Genomic DNA, 20373 nt, shown 5'->3' on the forward strand with positions numbered 1-20373 from the left:
ATAAAGAGAAGAAGGCAAATGACATAGCGAGGCTATAATGCGCATACGAATAGGAATTGTGCAATTTTGAACTTAATTTGATGCATTCATTCTCTACATATATCAATCTAACATCGAAATTTTCTTATAAACTGAGTTAACTCAAATTTTGAAAAGAGCTATCTGTCAGTTTTTATCACACAAAAATGAAACTTTTTGTGTTATATTCTTTAGGATTCATATAAACTTTTATTAAATATAACTATAAGAAACGGAAGAACATAATAAAAGTTAAATTTTGTTATTTCTGCGAAACTAATTTTTTTTTCTTCATTTTCTTATATATGGAGTATAGAGAAAATATAGTAATTGTTAAAAAAAATTCGAACTCGAGATTTTGACGAATCTCCAAGTTTTAGACCACCCAGAGTTCGAAAAACATGTTTTTAGAAAATCTCCGTCTATTTGTCTGTCTGTCTATCGTAAGTGACAAATATAGCTTAAAAACTCTTTGAGCTAGACAAATGAAATTTGTTATATGGCCTTTACACCAAACTTGCAGATTTCCATCAAATTTTGAGTAAAATCAGCTTAAAGAAAGTCTGTCTGTCCGGCTTTTCGAATATACGTTAACACGTTAATTACAAAACAAAGTGAGCTACATGGATAAAATTCTGTCAAATTTTGTGCCAAATCTAACTAAGGATTGAATGTCCGTCGGTCTTTACTTTCAGAAACATGTAAATGCGATGATTCAAAAACGCAATATATAACGCAATAAAATGTAAATATATCTAATGAGATATGGGATTTTGTGATTGCAAGTGCAGTTTTGTGTGAAATCTTCGTTTAGTAAAACGTGTCTAAAACACAAATTTGATTTTTGGATACTATTAAAGAATGCCAGGGATTAATCGCCAAATATCTCGCCAAGGATGACACGATAGATTCAGTAAAAATGCTAAATTAACGTCAAAGATTAATATTTCATAACTATTGTACGCCAATGTCATGTTAGGCATTCTCTGGCATGACAAATCTTTTGAAGAGTGCGCGAGAAAGTTTTGGAGGGACCACACCTGCTGGCTTACTTACAGAAATATCATACTACGAATGTTTACCACATTTAAAAGACTTTTGTAAGCATATCTCCTAACGGCAATTGCGAGAATAAAATCTGGGAAAAAATTAAAAGTTGCACCATGTATAAAAGTTAACCGAAATGCTTCTTATTGATGAGGTTTTAAAAAGTGTATATTTTCTGAGTGTTTTGAAAAATCCTATATGGACAAGTTTTACCAATGCTTTTGAGATCACATTTGGGAGCAGGAAACAGAATCTAAGTTAATTAAATCACTATTGCAGATAGACACCCACATTTCAAATCCTCCTATTTTTTTAAACAATTTCTTGAGGTGACTTTTATTTTAGAGTATTCCTGTGTAATCTAAAAAGAAATACATCTCATTGAAATAAATGAGCTCAGATTGTTAACTTATTTGGATAAAAGGGATTTTCATAATGATTACCGTTCTATCGAATCGGATGGATGGGGAATCACTATATCCGTTCTGTAGGATCTTCCTTGTTCTCTTTATCTTTTCTCGTATCAAAAGTTACAAAGAGGAGATGTTGCAATAGTCAAAAAGAAAAAAAACTGCATTTTTACGTGTTGAACCTTTGTAAGTCCGAACGAATCATTTTTACTTTTTCGTATTATTTCTCGTATAACAGAAAGTATTGTAATCGACAAAAAATTTGAACTCCATAGTTTGAAGAATCGTCATCTCAGACCTGATTGAGTTCAAAAACACATTTTTAGAATTACATCTATCAGTCTATTTGTGAATATAATATACAAAACTTTTTGATTTAGACGTATGAAATTTGGTATATAGAACTGACATCACATTTGTATATTTCTTTCAAATTTTGTTTTCAAAAAGTCTCGCTGATCAAGCTCAGTTTAGTTATATTATCATCCCGTTTTAAAGCAACATCAGGGCTACTTTGGAACGGGCTTCGTAAGCTCGAACCGCAATTAGATGACGAGACCGCACCTGAGCTGTCAACCCCCTGTCTAAGCTTTCGCGTCACGCCAGTGGAAGGGCGTGTGGCCCAGGCTGATTTAGTCTGACCAAACTCGCTTATACGAAGGTTCTTCGGTGGAATCGGGTCTCGACCCTTAAACCCTCTGGCTCCGAAGCTGAGACCTTACCACCACTCCACTGCGGCTCCCAACTATCCAACAACAAAAAAAAACACTATATCTACAAAACGTAAAGAGCTAGAAGAAGAAGATTTATTACAGAATTTTATCATCTAAAGTGTAGATATATTTCAAATTTGAACCAAATCCGTCAAACGGTTGATAATCTTTCAATCTATACATTCACATGCATATAAACTGGAAAATTTAAAGATTCAAGGACTTATACAAATGAAATCTAGTATCTTATTTTGCTATTAATCGTAGTTTTCCGTCAAATTTTGATTTTAAGAGGTCGACAAAAAGATATTAAAAATCCACATTCAAATTTCTTCACTATACTGCAAAGCACAAACATTCACGAGCGAATTTGAAAAAAAAAAGTTTTGAGAATCGTGGTGTTCACCACTTTGCTCAAGATCCACAATATTTATGTGGGCGTAAAGAGGATAGCATCTGAATGAGGTAGTATGCGGGAAAGTTTCTAAGGGATTATTTCCAAAGGGTGGAGTACGAAATTCCATTAAAATTTGATCTTCATTGTCGGTTTAATGACGCGGGAGGTGCAACATTATCGACATTACAATTAACGTAATTTCGATAGGAGCTCATCAAATAAGTTATTATTTATTATTCGCGTTTGTTTAGTTTTTCGCATATTGATAATCAAGTTTTATGAATTGCATTTTTCCGCCCTCTTTTTACATCTTTCAAGGGAACGTAGGAATATATAGTGTAAACCAAGGGGAGAACTCCAAATCGCGGAAAACTACGTACATTAATCATCATTTAAATTTAATCTAAGGGCATCAACAAAATTTCTTGCAAAACTAGATAAAAAACGCTAAAGTTGGGAAGTGCAAACTTTGTAAAAGTCAAGATTAAACTTTTGAATTAAAGCCGAAAAATCACTTGTTTTCTATTTGCATTTGTTTACTGCGGTCATCCATTTCCCCCAGGATGAATTATAATGCATAAAATAGGCTTTCCTGTTTTTTAAACTCCAGAAATAACTTTTGTCGCCGGACTTACGCAATTTAAAGAGAAGCAAAAAAATTTGAAAAACAGTTTTAAAAAGTAGGAAAAAAACAACGTGACAAGTCAACTCCAGTGAGCAAAACGGGGCGGAAAACACAGAGCACAGCCCGGAAAAAAGCAAAAAAAAAAAAAAAACTAACTCATGGTCAGAGAGGAAGGTAGTGAGTCCCTTCCTGAAAGGTAATCTGAATTTTCCACACCTCACGGAGCCACTAAAAAGTAAAACAATGAAAAATAAAAATGCACTCATGACCAAACTCATCAATTGCATGAATCAATATCCGCCAAACTTTATCGAAGTAATATGCTCACCAATTCTCATACGATTGTATCTCACATAAAAAAAAGAAAGAAAAGAAAGATTAAGAATTTAACGAATACTGATTTTAAACACTTTTCCCAATGTCCATTTTAATCATATTTATTATAAAAATATTGGCAATTACAATAGTTTTAATGATACGATTACCAGAAAATTTCTTAACATTTTTTTCCGATTCCGTTCCCCAGAAAGAAAATTACTGTTAAACGTCTCTCATTACTGTTAAAATTACTGTTAAATTAATGTTTCTGAGAACAAACTTTTCCGTCCAATTTCTCCGATCACGTTCTTCAGAACAAAAATTTCAATTCAGTTCCTCCGATCAGTTCTTCAGAACAAAAATCTCTGTTCAGTTTCTCCGATCATGCTCCTTAAAACGAAAATTTCTAAGAAGCTTCTCCAGAACAAACCTTTCTACTTAGTTTCTTCAATCATGTTCTTCAGAGCAAAAATTTCTACTCCGTTTCTCTAATTATGTTCTTCAGAACAAAAATCTCTGCTCAGTTTCTCCGATCATGTTCCCTATGAAAATTTCTTTGTAGCTTCTCGGATCATGTTTCTAAAACGAAAATTTTTGAGAAGCTTCTCCGATCATATTTCTCTGAACAAAATGCTCTGTGCAGTTTCTGTGATCATGTTTTCCACAGAACAAAAATTTTTGCACAGTTTCTTCGACTTTGTTCAATAAAGCGAAATTTTCTGCTAAACTTCCCCGAACTTTTTTCTGTAAACTTTTTTCAATTGAAAATTTCCTTGAACTTTTTCCGATCATGCTCTCTCAAATGAAAATATCCTTGAAGGCTTTCCGATCATGTTCCGTAGAACAAATATTTCGAAGATACTTCTCTGGTCATGTTCCCTAGAATGAAGGGCATAGTAAAACTTTTGCAATCATGTTCCCTAGAATGAAAATTTTTTATATAGTTTGTTATGTTCTCTAAAGCAGAAGTTTCTTGTACAATTTCTCCGAATGTGTTCTCTTGACCAAAAATTTCTGTGAATGTTCGCAAGAGTAAAAATTTCTGTGGAGTTTTCCCAATTATATTCAACGGAATAAGAAAATTCTGTGCTGTTTCTTTGAATTTGTTCTCAAAAGCGAAAATTTCTGCAAAATGTCCCCTATCGTGTTCTTTGAATTCTGCATTCACAGAATATAGATATTCTACGAAGAGTTCTATTTGTATGAAGCTTCTTTGGTCTTCTTTCTTAGAACAAGAACTTTTGTAAAATTTTTCCAATCATGTTCCATGGAATGAAAATTTCTACATAATTTCTCAAGTTCTCTAGTACGAAATTTCTGCGCAGTTCCTGCGATCATGTTGTCTAGGACGAAAATTTGTGCTCAATTTCTCAGGTCATGTTCACTAGAACAAAAATTTCTGAACAGTTCTTCCAATCCCGTCCCCTAAAATCCGAAGCCACTTTTGCATAAAAGTTCACGAAACGGTTTGCTCTTATGAATACTGTATCTAGAGTTCTGACCGATAAGAGAGATCTAGTGAATAGATGATAATCATACTTGTAACATTATTATAGATGAATAATTGTAACATAATTGTAGATGAATAATTGTAACATTATTATAGATGAATAACTGTAACATAATTGTAGAGGAATAATTGTAACTTTATTATAGATGAATAATTGAAACATAATTGCAGATGAATAATTGTAACATAATTGTAGATGAATAATTGTAACATTATTATAGATGAATAATTGTAACATAATTGTAGATGAATAATTGTAACATTATTATAGATGAATAATTAAAACATAATTGTAGATGAATAATTGTAACATAATTGTAGATGAATAATTGTAACATTATTATAGATGAATAATTGTAACATAATTGTAGATGAATAATTGTAACATTATTATGGATGAATAATTGTAGATGAATCCATTTGTTTAAAAGTTTTGAAAACAGTAGGTAATGAAATTTTTATTTCCTCATCTCTTTTTTAATTGAAAATAGGAAGGTAATTCAAAGAGACGAATCATGGCATTGTAGATAGGAACTATACTAGAGTTTCTCAATAGCCAGAATTGCTTAAGAATTAATTAGCTTCGTCACTTCTTCATTCTCACTGTTCCAATCTCAGAGAAATAAAAGGAAAAAATAACAGAAGTAAAAAGGGTCGCCATACAAAAATTAATCTCACTTTGCTTTCCATCTTATGAAAGGAATTTAATTTTTTTAATAATCGGGTTTTTTTTTTATTAAAGTAGGTAATTGCAATGAAAAATATCAATTTTGGGTGAAAATATCGAATATTTTTCAAATTCAAGGTTCTTAATTTCTGAAGAATATTCTATTTAAAACATATTAAATTTTGAGCATATGTTCTTTCTTTGAAAAGTTATATCATTTTTATGTTTGCATTTAATGCTATTTTGTAAATTTAAATAACATTTTCTCTAATTTTAAATCATTGTAAAATCAACTTACAAAAAAAAAATTGCATTGTTTTATCCCAATTTGATATTATAACTTCTCAGTATATTCTTTAAAAGTATTCGTATAAATTACAGAATAAGCAATCTGTTCATTAAAAGATATTTCATAATTGTTTAAATACTTTATAAAGTAAAAAATAAATCCTGTTATTTATCCATCAAACCGTAGTATTGAAATATTGAATCAAAATACAACTTTATCAGCTATATAACGCTATATGACATATTTTTTTATCTACTAGAATGTGAACAAATTAATTGATCAAGTTTCAAACTGAAATACTTTTTACCTCCTATTAGTCGAAAAATACACATTTCTTCCTATTTTCATCTCAATTTTGGATTTTGATGGATGATTTTTTTTTCATAAAAGATTTTTTTTCTATCTATTTTGTGCAAAAATTAAAAAAAATAAGAATATTTTATAAAATTTTTAAAGACTTCATCCCAAACGTAGTCATACATCTTAATCAATGATTAATATTCACATATAAAATATAAAAAGTACATATATAAATAATTGAAAGTTTTTTTCAAATGTCTTCAGGAATTGAAAAATTGAAATGTTTTGATGAAGATCCTGAGTTGCACATGTGTTAAACCTCTCTGAAATTTCACAATCAAATGTTTGACGAAATTTTGAAGTGAAAAAAGTACATTTTGACCTGCAACTATATCATTATATGAGGAAATAAAACGATTGTTTTGATAAAAGAAATGACAGCTAAAGAAACGTTCGCTTGTTGTGCTGATCTAAAAACTGTATTGCAAAAAAAAAAAAAAAAAAAAAAAAAAACCCCTCAAACTATTCCATAATTATAGTGTTTTATGGGATAAAAGAAAACTAATACATATTTGACGTTTAACATATACATAATTCAGTGGAAATCCCGCAAAATTACTAGCTAAATAAAGGTAACATTTTATAGGGAGCCAGTTTATAAAATTTCTATTTACCTTTTACGAAGATAAAAACACAGTCAAGGTCGGACGTTTATTTCAAGAACAGACATCTGGAATTTCCCCTCACACTAAGATACTAGAATCATCATGAAATGCACTTATTTGTGGTTTTTACGATGAAAACTGTTAGTTTGTTCAGGTGGTCACTGAATTCAGGTAGTTACAAAGAAATAAATGGTTTTCAGCACCGAATAGTATTGACATTTAGTATTTGATATTCAGTAAATTATCATAGAATAAAGCTATTTCGTCTAAATATTACTAAAATAATAAAAGATTTAGAATCTTCTGATGTACATAAAATAATTCGGAGGTTTTTTTTTTTTTTTTTTTTTTTTTTTTGAACTAGCAAATCGAAATAGTTGATATAATCTGCAAAAATTTATATGCAAAAATTGAAAGACAGGTCAGAAATATTACTTAAATTATATCCGAATTTGAAGTTGAGCACTTATTTTCCCCGCAGGCTTGCGAATATTTTTCTTTTATAAGTATATAATGCAAAATATGAAATATTCGAAAATCTCTAAAAATGCTTGTTATTATTAAAAAACAAAAAACAAGTATAAAGAGAAAAGATTTCCAATTTTCTCCCAAAATAAGCCAGAAATTACATCAGAAACTGATCAATTAGCTCATCTTATAAAGCAATCTTTCGATGTCAGGCAATTGCATTTGAGACCGATCCTGACGATCTCAAAGGGCAATCAAATATCAAAGAACTGATCAAATAACACGAGCTTATAGAGAAGCGTGAAAAAATAATTACTACAGAAACATACAGCTAAGATACAGATTCTCTAAAATAATAATAATAATAATAAGTGAAAACTTCAATCTTCACAGAAAGTTCTATTTCAATTTTAAAAAAAGTTAACATTTTGGAAACATTGGGCACAAATAAAGAACGTATTTTAGCTGGAAAGCAAGAAAAAGAATTATTTTAGTGTTTTTTATTTTAGAAGAATTTTAGATATTTTTTATTATTTTAGAAGAATTTTAAATATTGGCTGTGTGAGTTATTTAGTGGTTATACACGTTTGTTAGATTTTGACAAGTGACAGGCATCAAGATAATTTTACTTTTATTTTAGTATGTATAATTTTGTATCTATAAATTTTAAAATTTGTTTCTTTATTATATATATTTTCTTACCAGCAATTGCCTCTTTTTTAGCTCTTACCCCGACTAAATAAAATTCTCATTTACATCTTTGCAAATTCAAACTCCAATTTAATAAGAGTAGTTTTTTTTTTAATGTCATTGCCATTTATTATCTAAATTTGGAATATTTCTGTAAAATATCACTGGTTTAAATTTTTTTTTTTTTTTTGGTGTTTCAAAATATTTTATTTTTTTCAAAGTCTGATTTCTTACCTTTTATTTTATTTATAATTTATATTCACAACTTTTATTTACTTTTTATTTATTTTGTCTTTCTGCATAGGAAAAAATTTCTTCTCCAATTTTCACTTTTTTTCAGACTTAAAGGAAATGTACTAGAAAACGAAGAACTGTTTTTCTAATACGTGTAAACAAATCAATCTTAATAAATATTATTAATTTATTTAATTAATTCCGATGCAACTTTTAAATTGAAACTAAAACCCTAATTAAATTTTCACTGTAGTGCAAAAAAAAAAAAAAAATCTATGAAAGTGTTTAAGATTAAATTTTTCTATGCAGACATTGAATTAAATATGTAGATTTATGAGGTATTAAATAACTAGTTTAATAGGATTTTTTTTCCACCTGTGGTTTTCGTATCTCTAAACGCTTTCTTCTTTTAAAAGGTTTATTTTCTTCGCAAAATAATGGGGAAAATAAAAAGTAAAAACGCAATGCTTCATTTTAATAATTTAAAATCACGTGATAACAAGTTTAACGAAGAAGCAATTATCGTCTTCCAACAAAGTAGCAGAAATAAAGAAGTAGAAATGGTTTATTTAACATTCGTATTGGCATTGTGAAAGAATAGGAAAAAGGAATCGAATAATAAAAGCTAAAAGAAAGCAAATACTATTTCTTGTTAGCTTTTCTCTTAGACTGAAAAGAAAAAAAACCACCAAAATTTCTGCTTTTTAAATTTAACCATTCAATTTTGTTTACAAAAGGGATTCTGCTGGAATGAATAAAGTACGTTACCGTTCAACTGAAAAATTTGTTATTATAGTTATTAACATTTTGTTTTTCGGACTCAGTGAAGTCTGAAGCATGGAATTTCCTCAAATTCGAAACATGGAATTCCCGAGTTCGATTTTTTTTGACAATAACAATACTTTCTCTTAATATATTTCGTATACGATAAAGTAATAAAATAGGAAAAGCATCTCCATATTTATTTGAGTGCAAAAGAGAACTGAAAAAATCTGTAGCGTCGAAAAGAGGAAGGGGAGGATTGAAATAAGCAAATATAATAAGACTAAGCTCAAAATCATGCATAAATATTACAGAAGATTAATTTGCTTTACTGCATTAAAATAAAATGCGTTAAATTAATCACTAGCACTGAAACTAGACGAAAGTTTCTAAAAATCTTGGTTGATGTTATTAAACGATAGTCAGATATAAAGTGCTCCAATACCGTGGAACTGTCCGCGATATTGAGGCAGTCTAGTCTGCCGACTAGAACAAAGGCGGTGTTTCATTCGCCAAATTTTCAGACCAGCGCTTGGATGTTTGATCTAGATAGCTTTAAATACATCAGACTCTCATTCATTTACAAATCTCGGTAAAATTCATCATTATTAACACGAAATCTTTTTAAACCTAAAGCCAAGACATTGGCCAAAAGTCATAACGACATGATTTAGCGTTTAAAATTAATAATAATAATATCAATAGCAGACATGCCGAAGTCTTAAAGTTTATACTGACGAGAAGAAAAAAATGTGACAATTTGAATTCAGTTCACAATGAAGAAATATTTCCTGTAAACTTGATATTTTTCCGTTAACATAAATTTCTTTTTATACATGATTTAAAAAAGAATGGATATTTTGTAAAACATCTTTATCTTTGTTTTTATCCTTACAAGATAGTTATGAAATATATAAAATTATTACAACTAATTAGCCCATAAGCAGTAACAAATGTAAACAAGACAAAAGGCGACGTAGCGCATATGATGCATATGTATTTCTATGCTATTAAGAGTTGCAAAAAGAGCCTTCATGAAATTAAATATTCTTTTCAATGCAAAATCTATCTCAAAAATATCAATCATTGTTGTTTTAAATTATTATCGTTCAGATATTTCATATAAATTAAAAACGTATTTAGAAGTATTTATTTTAAGATTCATGATACTTTTCGTGACTTTTTTTAAGTATTGTCAATCTGAATTGTCATTGAATATAATGCAATAACATTCGCTTTACGCAGTGTTAAAATCATGCAAATTTGCTCAAAAAACAAAAACAAAAGAAAGAAATATATTTCCTAGGTACACTAGGAAATATATAAACATATATTTTCATCGATAATAAGATTGGAAATATTATTTATTGGATTATTTTATTTTCTGATCAGTATTTCATTATTAATGACAATTTCAAGGTCTTATAAAATCTTTCTTAAGTAAATCTTTCTTGCGTAAGACACTATGATACAATTTTTAGAAAAATTTATTTTTATTTAATCGATTCATTGATAAATTAAATATTGCGATAAATCGGTGCTATGGATAATAATAACGTGACCACAACATAGTTTTCATAGAAAAAGAGAAAAGGAAAAAGGTTAAAAAGGTTAAAAACCAATAAACAAAACTGAGAAATTGATTGATTTCTCTATAGTATATTTTATAACTTTTCAAATAAATTGTAGTAGCAGCATGTTTGTAAACATGACAAATGAATATAATGAGCAGCCAAAAAAATTATCCATTAGTCAGCAACTTATGATGTTTACTAACATTATTCATCCTCATAAGTAAGAAAGTGATCTATACCAAGCTATTGCATCAATTTCAAAGATTTATGATTCGGATAGTATTCGAGGGGGGGGGAGTAGTAAGTATACAGTGGTTCTAGAAGCATGATTCTAGTTACTAACTTTATCTTTTCTTGTGTAGTAAGACTATGTAGAGAAAAAATAATAATAGTTAAAAATTCAAATAGTAAGACTATGTAGAGAAAAAATTCAGCTCAGCGCAGCTCGTATTATCACTAGGCTCCGCAGAAGCACGCCATCCAACATCGTACTCTACGAGGCTGACTTACAGCCATTGAGGGATAGATGTATTCCTAATCTTATAAAGTACTTTAGCAAACTTTATAGCTACCGTTCTCAACATCGAACCGCTAATTTCCTGTGTGGTTGGAAGAACACTCAGAGGTTGAAGGGGTATAGTCCTCTTGGACATGCTGAAAAGTTAGATGTTTTGCAACCCATTGTTTCTTCTAACTCTCTAAAGCCTATTGCTTCCCCTCTTGACAAATTATCTGGTGTGTACTTCCATACAGAACTATTGACTTACACTAATAAATCTTCTCATCATCCTGAATTTCTAAGACAAGCTGCTCTTGAAGTAATCAATAATATCCCATCTGAAGCTGTACTGATTTATACTGACGGTAGTAAAGATGAAAATGGTCACACTGGTAGCGGGGTTGTAATTAAATCCGGCAATGAAGAGACTTTCCTTAGTCAGCGCAACCCTGACTTTAGTTCCGTCTTTGGCTCAGAATTGATAGCCATTGACATGGCTCTGGGCTTTTCTTTAGATCACCAATTAATCGGTGAGATTTGGCTTCTAGTTGATAGTCGTAGCGTCATACAGTACTTAGAAAACTGGAGGAATATTGTAGACCAGAGAGGCATCCGTGTTTTTGAAAAATTAAAATTGATGTCCAAGTCCTCCGCTATACATTTTCAATGGATACCATCTCATGTAAACCTTAAATATAATGACATTGCCGATAGTCTGGCTAAGAAGGGTTCATCCCTGACTCTGAATTCTGCTGAGCCCTTAACTTTCCAGGAAATGCATTCCAGAAGTAAGGCCCTTGTCAACTCATCATGGAAACTACCACCTTCCCATCCTTGGTACCTTGGCTCTGGCCCTGGTGGTGCTCTGAGCTTTGGCGGTGCTAGACAAGACCAGACGGCTCTGTCTAGATTTAAATCTGGCCACCTCAAGACTCTTCGGTTCTCCGGTGGGAACAAGATCTTCCCCATCTGCACAAAGTGCAATTCAAGCGAGGCCACTGCTGAGCATTTGCTTCGCTGTATTGGCTTTTCCCGGGAGAACCTGCTTCATAGCCCCAATAATGTCCTTGATGGTTTGAAGGCGAATGGTCTCATGGACCTGATCTGATTCCGATCAGGGGATTAGAAAGAAGAAGAAAGAAGAAGAAGAAGAAGAGAAAAAATAATAATAGTTAAAAATTCAAATAGTAAGACTATGTAGAGAAAAAATAATAGTAGTTAAAAATTCAGTTTCAGGATTTTGGTTATTACATCAGTATGGTAGCTCTGGAAGAGGCATTGAATTGCCAAGAAACAATAATGACTTTATTCTACAATTTCATAAGATGAAATAAAAAAAGAATAGAAATACCTTAAATTTTACTTGAGTTAGTTGCGGAACAAGAGCAACCCAATTTGATTCGAGTTGTAAAAACATTTCTGGATTAGTGTTATCCTTTTCTGTTAATATATTCGAAGAATTTTTTTTCTTTCACAATCTGAAAAATTTCGAAAAGAATGAATATTAACGTACTAAATACCATGAAAGTAAAACTTCTTTTTTAAAAAAAATTTAAACAAGAACTTTCTAAGTACATTTCTATCATAAAGTTGTTTCAAAAAGAAATAAAGTACGTCCAATTTGCTAGTATATTGTGAAACACTGCTTTCTGGTATGTCGCCGGAAAATTTTCCAATTTAAATCGAAATATATATAATTTGATAGCACTAAGTGATGACAAATAAATTATTTACCTTAACGAAAATACAAATTTGTTATCACAAACTTGAAATCACTTGTTAACCATTCATAATATGTAGAAAATAAGAGTGGTGTCATGTTCGTGGTGAAAATTTTTAAAATTAAAGTCTATAAAAAGTCTTCTAAAATCAAGCAATATTGTTTTAAATACAGAGTTTCATAATAGTAAATATAAATTTTTTATTGTTTAAGTTTAACTTTTATTCAAATATTTGACATAAATTTGGGTATGTTCAGTAGTATATATATTGGAAATTGCAGTGTTTTTTAAGGCTTTTTCAGAATTCTCAATCGGTATTGCCACTAACTTTAAAATAATAATATTCATATTATGAGATATTAAATTCACAAGCATTTGCGTATAAAAAAGATACATAGATTACTTGAGCAAGAAAGAGTTATTAACGGAACGGCAGGCGATTTTTCAACAGATCATTTTAAAATGTAATGTAAAAAATTATTATTATTATTTCGATTCTAATAATTCGACAATGTTCCACAAGATCTTAGTTATAAAATACTGCGATGGACTTTCTGAAAAAAAAGTTATATTACTATCAAACTGAATTTTTGATTAGTTAAATATTTTGCTAAATCAATGACATGAAAGGTAATAATGTTAAAAATAGCTTATCCAGATTAAAAAAAAAAAAAAAAAAAAAAAAAAAAAACTCTCGCCTTAATCTATTTTTGTTGAAAAACCAGTAGTAACAGATGAACAATTGGCTCATATTTCTAGGTATATTTTAAAATTTGTCAAATAATTAAATTTCTAATAGCTACATTTTTTTGTAAACATATATAATTAATTAAGTGAACAGTCAAAGAATTTACCCGTGAGTCAATAGGTTGGGAAATTGACGTTAATCATCTATGGCAGACTCATAGATAACAGCATGACCAATGCGAAGTTGGTACATCAAACTCAAATGTCAGTGGCTCGGGGAAGGGGGAGGGGAGGTGGTTGGTCCAAAAAGTATTATTTTAATCCCCAGTTCAATTTTTACCTTCTCTTATATAAGAATAATATAGAGAAAAAAATTGTAATCATTGAAATTTCAATTTCGAGATTTGATGAATCCATATATATATATATTATTCCTAATTATTTATTCATAAAATATATTTTATATTAAAATATTAAAAAACTTACAAGTTTAACAAATGAAATTGGCATTGTCTTAAGAGAATGGCATGTTCTTAAAGCAAAATTTTACTAGGTATCAGCATGAACTCGAATTCCTTCAATGAATTGAGAACACACACAAATGACATGAGTCGCGGCATGCACATTCAATGAAAATATCATATACCTTTTTAAAAAACTAAATTTATTTATCTGCATTTCAGCACTGCATTTCAAGAAATATTTAACGATCGCAATCTAGCAATCAAGTGTCAGTCAATACTTGAAAGATTGCTTTTCCTTGCTGTAAACTACAGTTAAGAGTAAAAAGTTCCTATAAAAATTAATTTTTTTGAAAAAGCTTCTCTTTTTTTGCACATTATATGAATAATGAAATATTTGATCTTGGAAAGATGCTCTTTTAAATTTTTGTGATGTTTTGCAATAAAAACTGTTTTTCAAAATATGCATTTTTGAAATGATTTCTGACTTTTTTAATTACGTTATTACACGTTCTTAAATATTGTGTCAAATTACATGTATGCTGCCAATGCAAATTAGGAAAATATTAATTTAATCACTTCATAGAGATACTTAGATTAAAATAATTAATTATCCGATTATACTTAATATTTGGTAAGAGGTAAATTTGCTTACTAATTATAGTTTTTACTTCTACACACCTTCCATACAATTTTCAATGCACATTTTTTCTTTATTCGTTTTTCTTAAGATTTAAAACGGAATCTCGTTAAAAACGTCATTTACATTTATTATATTAGGATGTTGTTAGAGCAATATCATTCTTATAAAAATCTACGTTGTTTAAGTCTTAATTTTGTAAAGAAATATATACCAGAAAACCAACATCCAATTTACTTCAAGTTAGAAAGTTTCATTTATATTATAACTCAGTAACTTGTAACTTTACCTAGATATTCAGTTTGAGTGAATTAGATATTGACTTCACTTAGATATTCAATTATATATTTTATTTAGCTTAAATCCAAAACAGGGATCTTACAAAAATTAAATTTAGCTAAAGAAAATTTGATAAATCAACTAGCCGCTTTAATTTGTCTTTCTTGAAATTCAAATTTTAAGAATGAGATTAATAATCGTTTGAGCGCCAGTGTTTATGCATTTTTTCTCAGCCTAAGTCTAAAAAAGTGATCATCTTAAAATTAAATTTAATTGAAAAAATATAGTACTTCAACTAGACTCTGTAATTTTAAATTAATAAAATTCAAATTTTACGAATTAAATTCTGCAAACTTTGAATAAATATTACTGGTAGAAAGAAAGAATTTTGGTTGATTGATTTGTTACATTAATTTCTATTTAAAGGGTCACTGGGGGTCGTATATGTAATTCTGAGCCGTAACTAAATGGCGATAAAAAAATTAAAAAATCATCACTAATAATAAGAATGCTCACACTTTCCTGTAAACAAATTTTGTAAAAAAGTACTGACCTTGATAGAAGAGATGCGATAAAACTTTGTTTTGCCATTTTAGAGGATTAACAATACGGAAGAAATCGTGAACATGCGTAACGGAACTCTGCATTTAGTTGGAACGCGAATTAATTCAGATCATAAAGAGAGGAAATTAAACACGGAAAAGTAAACACATGAAAAAGGAAACATCAATACGTAGAGATGAAACCGTATCGAACGATAAACTTATGAAATAGAGAAGCAATGGTCCATCGAAATGGTGAAATGTACCGCCAAGCGTGGTAACAGCGAATAGACGCACATTCAAATCAGTGACTAACTTGTTTATTACATTAAAATAACTGACAATACCAAAGTAGAAGCTTTCAAAGCTCTTACACATTCTGATCTTCGAGTATAAACCCGGGTTTTATTCGAAACCTGGCTTTATTGATAGGTTCCACATGAATCTGATCTCTGAAAACCCTAAATTCAAAAATATGAATTTAATTATAGTCAAGCTAAAAACCCATGGATTTATCATCCCAGCAGTAAAAAGAGCCCAATTCAGGCCAAATAACAATTAGCCCGAATTCACGCAAATTCGACTACAGCATTAATTTTATGGGGAATCTAACTAAGATGTAAAAATTAGAAATACCGAAATTTTATATTATTGATATCATTAATTTGGATGTGAAATATTTCGCATATTATGATTATTTAAGACTTTCTATGTAATCTGAAATCAGTTTCCAAGATACTAACTGTTTAAAATTAAACTGAAATTACTTATAAGTTATCTGTAGATCAATCTCACTGAAAGAAAGTATGAAATATGATATAAGGCCTCAAGTTGATTACGGAAGCTATTGATACTTGGACAAGTTGCTTCAGCAAGTTGATGCATTTTGTTGATAGTATAATAACAGAACGATTGCTTGTACAATATTCTCTCAGAAATCCAGAGGTATCAGATCATGGAACTACAGTATTAATAAAGTACACAAAATGATATAGAATTGCCTATACTATTTACTATATATATATAATAAACATTTTTTTTAATTCAAAATTTGCACAGACCCTATATTTTACAATGCACCACCCACATTTGAATATAAGGACGTATTTCCGTTTGTTTTTCTGAAAATACCATATTATTGGAAATGCCGGATCATAGAAAGATCATTAGGATTTAAAAGAGTTTTTCTTTTTATAAAGAAGACCACAAATAACTCTATCTCTTTTTCTTTAATATCTCTCCATCTCTTCTTTAATAATATAACTCTATCTATCTAATAATGATTATGTCTCATTATATGTAATTAGTTCCAAAAATTGCCTATATTGTGAACATTTAATAAAGGTTTTCTGTTGTTACGAAGTCAGAAGACTGTACAGAGGGCTTCCGCGTTTTCCCTAACTTATCGTATTTAATCTCGGAAAACTTTCAAATAACTTCCTAAATGTTTTTTGAATTTTTTCTAGAGATCGATGGATTTCTATGTATGGTTCGACTTTGAAAAACAGTTAGAGATTAGACATCAGAGCTGGAAATGTAGACGATGGTATCCTTTACATATTTTTTTTTCAAAATAATTAAAGGAAGGTTGTAGCCTAAAAATTCCACAGTTCATAAGAGCTGAGTTGTATCAAACTCTCTGAAAATATTCAGCGCAGGCAAAATTAAGGCTAATTTTTAATTCAAGCTCTGTTAAAAATTAACAATAAGAAATTCCGACAATTTTTAAGTAAAGTAAAATTACTGAAAGAAGGAAAGCGATAAGTAAATTCATAATGGTATAATTTCTGCATTACTTTGAAAACGGAAATGAAAACCTATGAAGTGATTGATACTATATTAAATTTTCTGTAAAATTTCGTCTTGATAATGAATGAAATTTAATTATTTCTTATTAAAATGGGCTATATTGATTGCACACAAAGCAATCTATTCTACATCATTTTCAGCAAAGCCGCTCAAATCTTGTCTTCCCAAGATCTTTCTTATGGGGTAAAAGTTTCAGTGACCAGCCCTACCCCTGAGTTCGAAAATGAAGCCTTAACTAATTTTAGTTAAAAGGAAATTGAATAATCATAGATTACTAACAAATTTTAATGATCTATCGGGGGCCACATCAGATGTGGAGATAAGAAGCTTCCATTAGGATGATTGGTGCTCGCTTTCCGGTGGCTAAAAATGGTGTGAGGCAAATTGCCCCCATTCTGATGACGCGTCCTGCTTCTATATGAGGGGATCCTTCTGATGATCCGGAATGATAAGTCAAGGCAAAATTATGTTAGAAAACTTTAAAGAAACCTTAGTTAAGGTTGTTATTTAACTTTCTCTTGTAAATTCTAAATTAGCTAAGAAAAGGAAACCTTATGGGATCACGATTCTTCCTAGTGTCGCAGCTCCTAAGCAGTGATTTCCAAAGATAGAATGTATCTTTTCTAAGGTATATATGGTATGATGGTTTCAAGGACAAGTAAAAAAAATGCTTCTTAAGAATAAAAGTCCAAGTGTGTTATTGGAGCAACAGGTTTAATTTTTTTTTCGTAGCTTTAATAAAAGTCAAATGGTTTCAATATTATTTCCAATGTTGACTTTAGTTGACTTATGATTTGCATAATAATAACTTGGGATTTCTCAAATGTTGCTACATAAGGTTATAATTATTTAAGATTAAAATTAAAAGATTAAAATAAATATACAAATAAATTAAAAGTCTGTCATCTTTAATCCAATATCAATATTGAATATCAAGACTATATTTATTATCACTATGAAATAAGATCTATGGCTTCTATATATATATATATATATATGTCTGATTTTTTTCAAATGATTTATCTAAATATTTAATCTGTTTTGCAGCAAGAAATGTCCTTTTTAACAGTTTTAAAATAACAGCATTTAAGAGCTGTTATTTTAAAATCAAGTGCTGGAGTTCGGATAAATAATTTAAACAGAGAACACAACTGGAGAAAAAGGGGGAGAGGACACTGACAGCTATTGATACAAACTAACACATTTTCCTGCGGAATAAATTTGAATGACCTCGCCGTATGCAGTCTAAACGCTAAACGAAAATCTAAAGAGAAAGATCGTAAAAAAGAATGGAGCACTAAATCTTAACGAAATATTGCAGTGAAAGTATTCCATATCCGTGTTTCGAAAAGTCTTTTTCATATCAAAATCAGTCATGACATACGGAAACAATTGATTTTTCCTTTTCAATTCTATAGAACGGGTATTTCTAGACTTAGTTCTGTTCTATTTACGGGGTCTGTGTAGGAATTAAGATATCTATTCGATCCCATTTACGTTTCAGGGAAAAGAAGATCATAAATTTTCAGACAAGATCCGGTTTAAGCGTCGCAGGTTTAAAACTATAGCTAAAATGGATTTAAATTGCAACAATACTAACCTAATTTCATACGTTTTGAATATGTGTTATTTGTTTTTGTAGTTCGGTTTTTATATGAAAGTAATTTTTGAAAAAAAGTTGTAAGCTGATTAATGAGAGTTTTAACAAAATTTAAAAAAAGCGAGAATATGAAAGAAATTATTTTTGTATAGAAGATAAAGATAAGAATGCATGAATAGTTATTAATATTTTGAGTTTATTTGGCTAGTTTTATCTTCAATCATCATGGATCAAAGAAAATTCAATATATGGAAATTAAAATAAAATAGAACAGTTCAAAAATGAATTCATTAAGGAAAGACCTATGACTACATTTACCATTACTTTTTAAGCAATAAATATAAATTAAATATACATAAATATTCTTTATTACTTCGAATTATCTTATTCCTTTTGTATTCAATGTTTTTACTTAAATACAAGATTGTGCACAAGATTTAATCTGAAATTCCTTTTTTGAAAATTATATAAAAAAATAAAAAGATAAGAAAAAAAAGGAAAACCATCTTCTTTGGACGTTTTTATAGAATTAATTTAAGGATGGTGCTTAAAATATATGCTTAATCCAATTAAAGTTATGCTTACTATATTTTTATCTAATAAAATCAATTTTTTTTAAAACTAAAGTCACTTTTCTTTTTAAAAGGTATTGTCTTAAATATGATAGCCGTACGTATAAGGATTACACGCTACATTTCATCTAACAATCTCTTCACATTTTTAAGTTATCCTGTTTCCCAGGATATCATACAAATTCCTTTTCGAACATTCGGTCTGAAAAGCAAAACGAAGAAATAAGTAGGAAATTTATCAAAATTTTTCCGATTAAATTTTCTCACGATTACAATATTTTTTTATGTTTATTCTATATGAGAAAATTTTAAAAAAAGACATACTTATAGCACTTTTTTAATTTGAAATTTCTTCTTCATTCTGGCGAAAACCTATTTTAAACGTTGAAAGATGCTGTATCATTTTTTTCTTAGTTTCAGTTCACTTATTAATAGTCTGTTAATATAACTTGAAAAAGATCAATTGTTTATAATTCTACCATTGCAGAATAGTGTAATTTTGTTAAGTAATTATATTTCTTATTTTGATTGAAATAAAAATCGGTTATGAACTGTAAATTTTAGAAATCTCTTATTCTAATGAGGTAAATTTAACACTTGTTTTTCGAATATTTATTACTTCATAATTCCATAGAATTGTTTTTAATCAATAGAAATAATCAGTTATTTCCGATTCAGACAACTTTTATGTGATTTCCCAGCTAGAGAGAAGCATCCTGTTTGTTCTTTTAAATCAGATTCAATATTCAGAGTTTAAAAATTGGACTTCCGATGTACTAAAATGAATTTATTTGAAAAAAAAATGTACCTGATATTTATTTTCTGCAAAATATTTTTTATAAACTTCGCAACAATCTGTAATTTATTTGTAATGAA

This window comes from Argiope bruennichi, chromosome 9, assembly GCF_947563725.1.
Source record: "Argiope bruennichi chromosome 9, qqArgBrue1.1, whole genome shotgun sequence".
Taxonomy (NCBI): Eukaryota; Metazoa; Arthropoda; class Arachnida; order Araneae; family Araneidae; genus Argiope; species Argiope bruennichi.